Below are 10962 nucleotides of genomic sequence, written 5' to 3' on the forward strand. Positions count from 1 at the left end.
GTAACTGACCCCAGATAAATGGAAATGTATAAATTGCCTGAAAGGGAATTCAAAACAATGATCTTAAGGAATCTCAATGAGCAATAGATACAAAAATACAATTCAGTGAAATCAGAAAAATAATTCCTGATCTAAATGAGAAATTCAGCAGAGATCAATTTCATTAAAAAGAAGAAAGCAAATCTAAGGCTGAAGAATTCGACCAATGAATAAGACATGACATTTATTTTGGCATGACACTTTGTTTCATTCTTTTAAGTCCCAAAGTCATAAGTTATTGGTACTAAGAGGAAAACAACTTAAGCAAATTATGATTCTTAGAGATGGGGTATTTGGGAAATGATTGGATTGGACTGAGTCATTATTAGTATGGGACCTCTACAATTAAACTCTGGTAGCTTTATGAGAGACCGCATGGACACAGACAGATACACACAAGCTCTCTTGCCAGGTGGCATTCTTTTTTAAAAAAAAATTATTTATTTATTTGAAAGTCAGAGTTACACAGAGAGAGGAGAGGCAGAGAGATAAGTCTTCCAACCACTGGTTCACTCTCCAATTGGCCACAACAGCCAGAGCTGCGCTGATCCGAAGCCAGGAGCTAGGAGCCAGGAGCTTCTTCCAGGTCTTCCACATGGGTGCAAGGGCCCAAGGCCATAGCAGAGAGCAAGATTGTAAGAGGAGCAGCTGGGACTCGAACTGATGCCCATATGGGATGCCAGCACTGCAGGCAGCAGCTTTACCGGCTACACCACAGTGCCAGCCCTGCCATGTGGTGTTCTATGCTGCCTTAGGACTCTGGCAGCAGGGAAGCCTCATCAAAAGCCAAACCAATGGAACCTAGTCAATCTTGGACTATAGGACACTAAAACTGTGAGTCAACATAAATATTTTTCCTTTATAAAGTTAGGTTGCCTTAGGCATTTTGTTATAGTGATGAAAAGTTGACTAACACGATTATGGCAGTTTTAGTTATAAGATATTCATCAAAATTATTCAAAACAGGGGCTGGTGCTGTGATGTGGCAGGTAAAGCCACTGCCTACAGGACCAGCATTCCATATAAGTGCTGGCTTGAGTCCTGGCCGCTCCACTTCCAATTCAACTCCTTGTTAATGCACCTGGGAAAGCAGTGGAAGATGGGTCAAGTCCTTGGGCCCCTGCACCCACGTGGGAATCCTGGGAGAAGCTACTGCCTCCTGGCTTCTGCCTGACCCAGTTCTGGTTGTGGCAGCCATTTGAGGAGTGAACCAGCAGGTGTAACGTCTCTCTGTCTCTCTTTTTCTCTCTCTCTTTTCCCCCTCTGCCTCTGCCTCTATCTCTGCCTCTCCTTTTCTGTAACTCTGATTTTCAAATAAATAAATAAAACTTTAAACATATATTTGTACTGATTTTATTAGAAATTAGTCTCCAAATATAAACACGAAATTTAAAATTTCTCATACATGAGAAATCCCAGGCCTTTGAAAATACCTTGGTAGATACCCAAAGAGTACAAAAGTCCTACAGTTTGAAAAACAATGGAATAATGGTCACAGCTCCTTTAGTCAGAAAATGGAAGTTTCATATTTCAGCTCCACTACTTACTAGCTATGTGACTTCCAACTCACTTGACTTCTTGATCAATTTAAACATAATGTGGAAGTAATTATGATCATTATGGTATATACTTTATAAGGTAGTCATGTGGACTACATGAGATAACTTATATAAAGGGCTCAGCATCTAGTAAATATTTAGTAAATGTCATCTGTCATTTTCACTCTTGTTTTATCTAATGTATCTCTCTTTCTTCTTCTTCCCCTCCCCTCCCAAAACTATCTATATAAAGGAATAAAATTTTATCTCTTAACCTTTTGGGGAGATGGCAGTGCTTTTGAGAATCTAATGAAAGATAGACAAGCTTTGTTCTAAATAATGCATAATCGCACAAAATTTGCATAATGATTGTCATGATCCTGAATCCCTAAGAATTATCCATAACTCCTTACAGGACAGTAGCTTTCAAACATTTTTGACTCAACTCTACTAGGAAATAAATTTTAAATCATGACCCACAGGAACCTGTTTTACTTAAAGTTATACATCTAAGCAATGACAGAAATCCAGCAGTCAAACTTTCAGCATCAGGAATGTGTGCTAAGAAATAACTGAGACTTGGCCATGGGAGATTGGGGTACAAAGGAAACTGAATTATCAAGGTCAGAGTGGCACCTTCATGAGACATAAGGAGAAATGTGACCAGTTACTGTCATAGACTTCCTTACTTTCAACCATCATTTATTTGAGACTGTCCTGGAATTTTGGACTGAACTAAATTCAATTTATTCACAGATCAACATTTAGTAATGAACATTGAGGAAAATGTGGGAACTGGGAAATCAGGCGTGCTATTTAATTGCGTATTTGACATAAAGGATTAATGCTTTTTATTCACTATTTAAAAGGTTTTAAACTCATTAACATACAAAGAAAATTAGAGGGTCTCATAATGCCACTCTTCAGGGATAAACAAAGTTAACATTTTAGTCTATGTTTTCCACTTTTGCTTGTATGTATAAATATTTTCAAATCATATAGTTTCAAAAGTGAAATTTATGTGCAACTTTTAGTCATAAGAACATGAGTTAAGGTTAATACAAACTGCCCAATATAGTTTTTCTAAGGGAAAAGGAGAGCATGTGAATCCTCCTGACTAGTGATTTGAAATCAATTCAGTGGAAGATAAAAACCACTGTAATAATAATTGAATTTATTTTAATTTATCCCCACATTATTTTGAAGATAAATAACCATAGAATAGTTAATACCTGAGGAATCATTCAGATTATCTCCAAGACACTAAGTGATATTAATTGCAAATATTAATATTTCCACCTTTTTCATATTTTCACTATTAACATCATACTAGTTTTCTGATGTTAGTTTGGTCCAACACAGATCCAATCCAAAAACCTATTGAAGAAAAAATGGAAAGTACAGATGAGGCTAGAAGCTGAATTTATTTTTTAAATATTTATTTATTTATTTGAAAGTCAGAGTTACACAGAGAGAGGAGAGGCAGAGAGAGAGAGAGAGAGAGAGAGAGAGAGATCTTCCATCCAATGGTTCACTCCCCAATTGACTGCAACGGCCGGAACTGCACCAATCCAAAGCCAGGAGCCAGGAGCTTCTTCCAGGTCTCCCACGTGGGTGCAGGGGCCCAAGGACTTGGGCCGTCTTCTACTACTTTCCCAGGCCATAGCAGAGAGCCGGATTGGAAGAGGAGCAGCCGGGACTAGAACCGACACGCATATGGGATGCCTGCGCTTCAGGCCAGGGCGTTAACCCGCTGAGCCACAAAACCAGCCCCTAGAAGCTGAATTTCATAGAACAGATGGGGCAAGTATCTTTATTATCTGCAAATCAACCTACATCTGATGGCAATGATGCTAATATATATCTCAATTGCTAGAGCAGACTCTTAGTAAATTGAGTCAGATTAATAGGTTGTTCCTTCAGTTGAATAGAAGAGAAAAAATGCTGAATGGCACTACAGCAATATGTGCACTTAAGAGATTTAAGTACACTAAATGAAATTCAAAGGGGTTTTAAAATGAGATATCCTAAATAATTTGTTGACATACAAGAATGTAAATGCTTACATCAACCTTTAAGTTTGAAAATTTGAGAAAGCAAGAACATATAAAAATCATCTTTAATAAAATTACTTAATTTTGATGTGATTCTCATCCCTCGTAAGATACAAATGCAGGCCGGCGCCGCGGCTCACTGTAGGCTGATCCTCCGCCTTGCGGCGCCAGCACACCGGGTTCTAGTCCCGGTCAGGGCGCTGGTTTCTGTCCCGGTTGCCCCTCTTCCAGGCCAGCTCTCTGCTGTGGCCCGGGAGGGCAGTGGAGGATGGCCCAAGTACTTGGGCCCTGCACCCCATGGGAGACCAGGAGAAGCACCTGGCTCCTGCCTTCAGATCAGCGTGGTGCGCCGGCCGCAGGTGCTGGCTGCAGCGGCCATTGGAGGGTGAACCACCAGAAAAGGAAGACCTTTCTCTCTCTCTCTCTCTCTCACTGTCCACTCTGCCTGTCAAAAAAAAAAAAAGAAGAAGAAAAGAAAGAAACAAGTGCAGCAGGAAGAGTTTAGTCAAAGTGTACAAAGATTCACTTATGTAAAATAAATAAGTCATAGAAATCTACTGAACACCATAGTGCCTATAATTAACAATATTGTGTCATATGTTTAACATATAATAATATGTTAATAATACACAATAATCATAGGGAATAAAGAAGTCAGGAAAAATTTTCGGAGGTGATGTGTATATTTATAGCACAGACTGCGATGATGGTTTCAAAAGCATACAATTATCCCCAAAGTCATCAAGCTATATACATCAAATATGTACAGGCTTTTTATGTCAATTATAGCCCAATAAATTTGTGTGAAAAAAATGCAAACTAATATCATCGTGACTGTCTTTTGTACATTCTACAGGGTAGAATGTGGTCACATGCAAGGGGAGGATAAGCTAAGAAAACCTTATACAATAACTTCGGAATATGTTAAAACTATAGAGTAACTACTTCAAATTAGTGAGCTGATAACTTAAATGAAAATGGTTACAACTTTAAAGCAATTCTACTTCTTACTGTTCAAATATTATACAGTATAATGAGGGAAACAACACTGGACTATAAGTCAGGAGTCTTAAATTCTAGTGCTAGTTCTGGCTGCAGGGAGTTTATGACCTCTATCAAGTCATCTATCCCTTTGATTCTGGGTTTCTTTATCTGCAAACCAAAGGATTACAAAATACTAAATGTACGAGGCTTTCCCTGTAGTCCCTTCTAACTCTATGAAAACTTAATATTTGTTAGTTTAAATATATATATTTTGTGTAGATCATGGAATAATAGTAAGTGTATGTGCCCACCAAACACTTATGATATTCTTGAATTTTACTCTTCTAAATTCATCCACCCTCCAATCTTGCTGCTCTAGCTTCAAGTGATCACGTGATCAATAGCCATGATTTCATAATGGTATTATTTTATTTCCTGACAAGCCTTTTAGCTTCTATAGGAAAAAATTATGCCCCTTGTTTTATAGTAGGGTTCTAAATGATGGGGAGGGTACATAGTTACATAAGCAAATTTTCTGTCACACAGAAGCAGCTATACTTTGTAATACAGACAGCAGCTTTTTCTTTATTGATGTGTGGATACATACAAAATATGTAGCTAAGTAATTTTCTCACTAAACTATCTGATAATGATTTACTGCAAGCTTGCCTATAATTTTCCTGATTTTCAGAAAAACTAAGTAAATTGCCTTGTAATTTTCTGCATGGTGCCATTAATTCTGAGGCAAGGGTTTTTAGAGAAGAGGTTTGTACAGTAATGCAATGAAATGGATTGTGTGGCCCTTAACACCACTTGCAATGTGGAATTACATTATAGAATGGTTTGCAAAATATATGTATCAGTTGAAAAATAAATTTCTAATGGAAGACAGAATCATAACCTTAATTTCAGAAAGATGACATAATCAACTCTTCATTATTTATATTGCTACAATGTTTCTACCCAACATTGCAATGTATTTTGACTCCTAAGGTAATACAATTATATCTGATGGGAGTGAAAATTTCTTTTACATTTGTATGTGGTGTTTTTTCTCAATTTTACAAAGGTTAGGATCATTGTATAGATTCATTGTATGGTTTATTATTCTCATATAATAATGTATTAATAGACACCTTTCAATTCACTCAAACTGAATATATTATACCACCAATTCATTCTTTTTAACCATCACATTATATTTCATGGTACTCTATACTATTCCATACTAATCTACATACTTTACTGTATTTCAATGTTCTCTTCAGCAGCACATATACTAAAATTGGAACTGTATTTCATTCATTTTCTTCTGTCAATTGACAGTCCAATGTTTCCATTTCTTTCTCATATACACATACTACAAACAGTACTCCACTACACATCCTTGAATGTATATTTGGGGACTTCTATTTCCATAGGATATTATATCCAAGATGATATTGCTGGGTCAAAGTACATGAAAATTTCTAAATTATGTATGTAGTGAGATTACATCCAAAGAAAGAATATTACAGCAATTTTAACTCCAATCAGCGTTGTATGAGAGGGTGTTTTTCCACATGCTTGCAACTCCTATGTATTATCAATTTCATTATATTTTTCAGTTCAATGGATGAAAATCACGTGTTTGCTGCTTTTATTTTTATTTCATTCACTACCTGTGACATTGTACATCTCTACATATATTAATTGAATTATATTTCCTCTTCTATGGATTGCCTGTTCATATTCTTTTAAATCGACACAATTATAAGCATGTATTTACATGGTACAATGTGATGCTTTGATACATGTATATATTTTGTAATGATCTATTTAGGGTAAATCAGCACTACCATCATTTCAAACATTTATCATTTCTTTGTGATGGAAGCGTCAAATATCCCCTCCTCGCTATTTCAAAATATACAATACATTATTGTTAACTCTAGTCACTCTACAATAGAATGTGACAACTTGTTCCTCCAATCTAACTGTAATACTGTACCCATGAACAAATCTCTCCCTATCTCCTCTATTTTCTGCACTCCCTCAATTTCAATAAGATTGAATTTTTAGAGGCAACATACAAAGATCATGTTGTAACTGTCCTATGTCTACCTTATTTCACTCAACATAATGTCTTCCAACTTCATTCATATTGTTAAAATGACAGGATTTCAAATATTCTATGGCTGAGTATTATTCCATGATATATATATACTACAATTTCTTTAAAAAATGTTTTTGTTTATTTGAGAGGCAGAAAAACAGAGACAGGGCACAGCAGGATAAACCACATGGGCATCCCATATTGAGGTCCTATTTCGAGGTCCAGCTACTTCATTTCTAATCCAGCTTCCTTCTAATACACCTGAAAAGGTAGTTGAAGAGACTTAGGCTCCTACCACCCATGTGGGTTACCTGGATGGAGTTCCTGGCTCCTGGCTTTGGCCTGACCCAGACCTGGATCCCTCCTCTTTCCCTGTCATTCTGCCGTTCAAATACATAATAAGCATAATACTACTACTAATAATAATGAGAGAGAGGGAGAGAGAGAGAGCGCACTCCCATAATTATGTCACACCCCAGATGCTGACAATGGCCTGGAGTAGGTCAGCCAAAGCCGGGAGCTGGAAACTCAATTCAGGTGTCTGACATGGGTGGCAGTGATCCAATTACCTGAACCATCACTGCTGCCTCCCAGAGTCTGCATTAATTAGAAGCCAGAGACAAGAGCCAGAACCAGGCATTGAACTGATGTTCTCTGATGTCTTTTTTTTTTTTTTTTTTTTCAGGCAGAGTGGATAGTGAGAGAGACAGACAGAGAGAAAGGTCTTCCTTTTTGCCATTGGTTCACCCTCCAATGGCCGTCGCGGGGCGTACTGCAGCCAGCGCATCGCGCTGATCTGAAGCCGGGAGCCAGGTGCTTCTCCTGGTCTCCCATGATGGTGCAGGGCCCAAGGACTTGGGCCATCCTCCACTGCACTCCCAGGCCACAGCACAGAGCTGGCCTGGAAGAGGGGCAACCGGGACAGAATCCGGCGCCCCGACCGGGACTAGAGCCCGGTGTGCTGGCGCCGCAAGGCGGAGAATTAGCCTAGTGAGCCGCGGCGTGGGCCCAGACACAGATGTCTTAATAGGCATCTTTTTTTTTTTTTATCTTTTATTAAATGAATATAAATTTCCAAAGTACGACTCATGGGTTACAATGGCTTTCCCCCCCATACCGTCCCTCCCACCCACAACCCTCCCCCTTCCCACTCCCTCTCCCCTTCCATTCACATCAAGATTCATTTTCGATTATCTTAATATACAGAAGATCAGCTTAGTATACCTTAAGTAAGGATTTCAACAGTTTGTTCCCACACAGAAACATAAAGTGAAAAATAATAGATGATTTTTTTTTAAATGATGATGAAATCAGATCAGACCTATTGTCATGTTTAATCCCAGTGAGAGTCAAGTTGGGAATTGATAATTTCTTTTTTTTTTTTTTTACAGAAGATCAGTTTAGTGTACATTAAGTAAAGATTTCAATCGTTTGCACCCCCATAGAAACACAAAGTGAAATATATTGCTTGAGTACTCGTTATAGCATTAAGCCTCAGTGTACAGCACATTAAGGACAGAGGTCCTACATGAGGAATAAGTGCACAGTGACTCCTGTTGTTGACTTTACAAATTGACACTCCTGTTTATGGCATCAGTAATCTCCCTATGCACCAGTCATGAGTTTCCAAGGCTATGGAAGCCCCTTGAGTTCTCCGACTCTTATCTTGTTTAGACAAGGTCATAGTCAAAGTGGAGGTTCTCTCCTCCCTTCAGAGAAAGGCACCTCCCTCTTTGAAGACCTGTTCTTTCCACTGGGATCTCACTCACAGAGATCTTTTTGCCAGAGTGTCTTGGCTTTCCATGCCTGAAATACTCTCATGGGCTTTTCAGCCAGATCCGAGTGCCTTTCGGGCTGATTCTGAGGCCAGAGTGCTTTAATAGGCATCTTAACCACTAGCTAAATACTCAGTGCAACTGCAAGACTTCTGATGAATTATTTTAATGATCTCTACCTCTGGATTCTTCTTTCATATTATGAATTATCTTCTTAATGTCATTGAGTTGTTGCTCTGTGATCTGTATCACATTAACTTTCTGTAGAATTATTCTTTGGGGTAATTAGGCAATTCATTAATTTCCATCTTTGTGGTATGCTGCTAGAAAGTTATTTTGTTCCTTTGGAGACACCATGTTGCCTTGGTTCTTCATGCTTTTTGTGCCCCTTTGTTGGTTTTTGTTCATCTGGTGGATCAGTTGCTCCTACCAATTTTATAGGGTGACATTCATAGTAAAAGACTTTTTTGGCATTGTGTCTTAGGAAGTTGGTTGGATATGCTGTGGTGGCTTTTGTTCTAAGTAGATGCTCTCATGTAGTGTCCATGAACCTTCATTAGGTGTAATCAATATTAGTGATGTCTGCAAGTGTTTCAGTTGTCTAGGCTGTAGGGGTTGTGGGATTGCACTACCAGTTGGGATGCAACTCCCTTAGACAGGCATGTTCACTGGCAGCTCAGAGTGCAATGCACACAGCTGTGGGTGTAGGACTCCAACCAGTTTCTGTGGGTTGTGTGAGTGTGAGGTCAACCCTATGGATCCAGATGGATGCAAGTCAGTGTGTCCAGTAGCACAGTGATGTGCCTGTCTTTGTCTAAGGCCAGCACAAGGGCTGGGTCAAAAAAGTCTGCCCAGATAGCTTATTTGTTAGTGTTTGAGAACTGCACAAGAAACTTCACAGAGCCATGGAGGAACTGACCTGCTCAGAGAGGTTTGCTCAGCTAATTCCAGGGGCCAAAGCATGGTTGGTGAGGTCCAGTATTTGCTTCTCAGGGTCTTAGTGGGCCAAGCTTCTGAGTAAGAGCAGTCTAACTGGTTTTCGGGGTCACAAGAGAATGGACAGAGTTTCCTAGTCTTCTCATGGAACTTGGCAGGCCCTCAGAAAAGGCTACTCAGTTGTTTCCTGGGGTTGTAGATAGGTGGGCAGGGCTATTCATTTGCTTCTCTGGGCCTCAGTGAGTCAATCTTCTTAGGGATGGTTCTCTTATTGTCTCCCTAGTCCAAGGGTACATAGGTGGGCAAAAAGAGGGTGGCCAGGGCCACTCAGCTGTTTTTTTTTAATTGCTTTCACAAGCTGAGCTACAGAAGGCATGCTGCCCAAGTTCTTACTGGGGCTTTGGAGGATCGACAGAGCCTTCTGATTGATACACAGGGATGAAGCTGCTAGAAGGTGTTTCACAATACTCCAGTGGTTGGCACCTCAAAATGGCTTTATTGGGGCCTGCATTGTGGTGCAGTGGGTTAAGCCACTGTCTGCGATGCCAGTATCCCATATAAGCACTGGTTCGAGTCCCAGCTGCTCCACTTTTGATCTAGATCCCAGCTAATGTGCCTGGGAAATCAGCGGAAGGTGGCTCAAGTCCTTGTTCCCTGTCATCCATGTAGGAGGCCTGGGTGGAGATCCAAGCTTCTGCCTTCAACCTGACTCAGGGTAGGCTGCTGCAGCCATCTGGGGAGTGAACCAACACTCAGAAGATCTCTCTGTCCCTATAATTCTGCCTGTCACATAAGTAAATAAATCTTTAAAAGATGGCTCTATGTAGCAACATCCTGCATAGGGGAGGCTACAACACAGGCTGGGCTCTTTCTTCTCAGCCATGCAGGGTTGTGGTAACTCAGCAGCTTCCCAAATCGGACTCAGGGTCCGTGAAGGCCCCAGGGCTCTCCAGTAGTAAATGGAAGTGTTTATGGCATGAATGGAGACTGCCAGGGTCCTCCCACTTGTCTTTTTTTAATTTATTTACTTGAAAGAGAGAGAGAGAGATCTTTCATTCGCTGGTGCACTCCCCAAATGGCTCCAACAGCTAGGGCTGGGCCAGGCCAAAGCCAGGAGCCAGGAGCTTCTTCCAGGTTGCCCACGTGGGTACAGAGGCTTAAATACTTGGGCCATCTGCTGCTTTCCCAGACACATTACCAGGGAGCTGGATTGGAAGTGGAACAGCGGGGACTCGAACTGGCACCCATATGGGATTCAAGCACTGTGGGCAGCAGCTTTAGCACGAGCCCCTCCCTCTCCTGGTAAAGTCTCTCTTAGTTCATGGTTGATCCTGAAAGATGTAACGACTGATGCCACGTTCTCAGTTCCCTTCTTTATAAAGCCATCATGTACATCCTTACTCTGCAGTGGCCTAGCCTTTGCTCACTTTCCTATCTGACTACCCAGTGGATGGGGTCTTCCTTCATACTGTGCTGTTCGAGGATGTAAAAGGAATGCTGAAGGCATGTATGTGTGTCTCTCTGCCTCTCAAAAAGGAATA

This window comes from Oryctolagus cuniculus, chromosome X, assembly GCF_051225735.1.
Source record: "Oryctolagus cuniculus isolate XC-2025 breed Fujian yellow rabbit chromosome X, ASM5122573v1, whole genome shotgun sequence".
NCBI classification, from domain to species: domain Eukaryota; kingdom Metazoa; phylum Chordata; class Mammalia; order Lagomorpha; family Leporidae; genus Oryctolagus; species Oryctolagus cuniculus.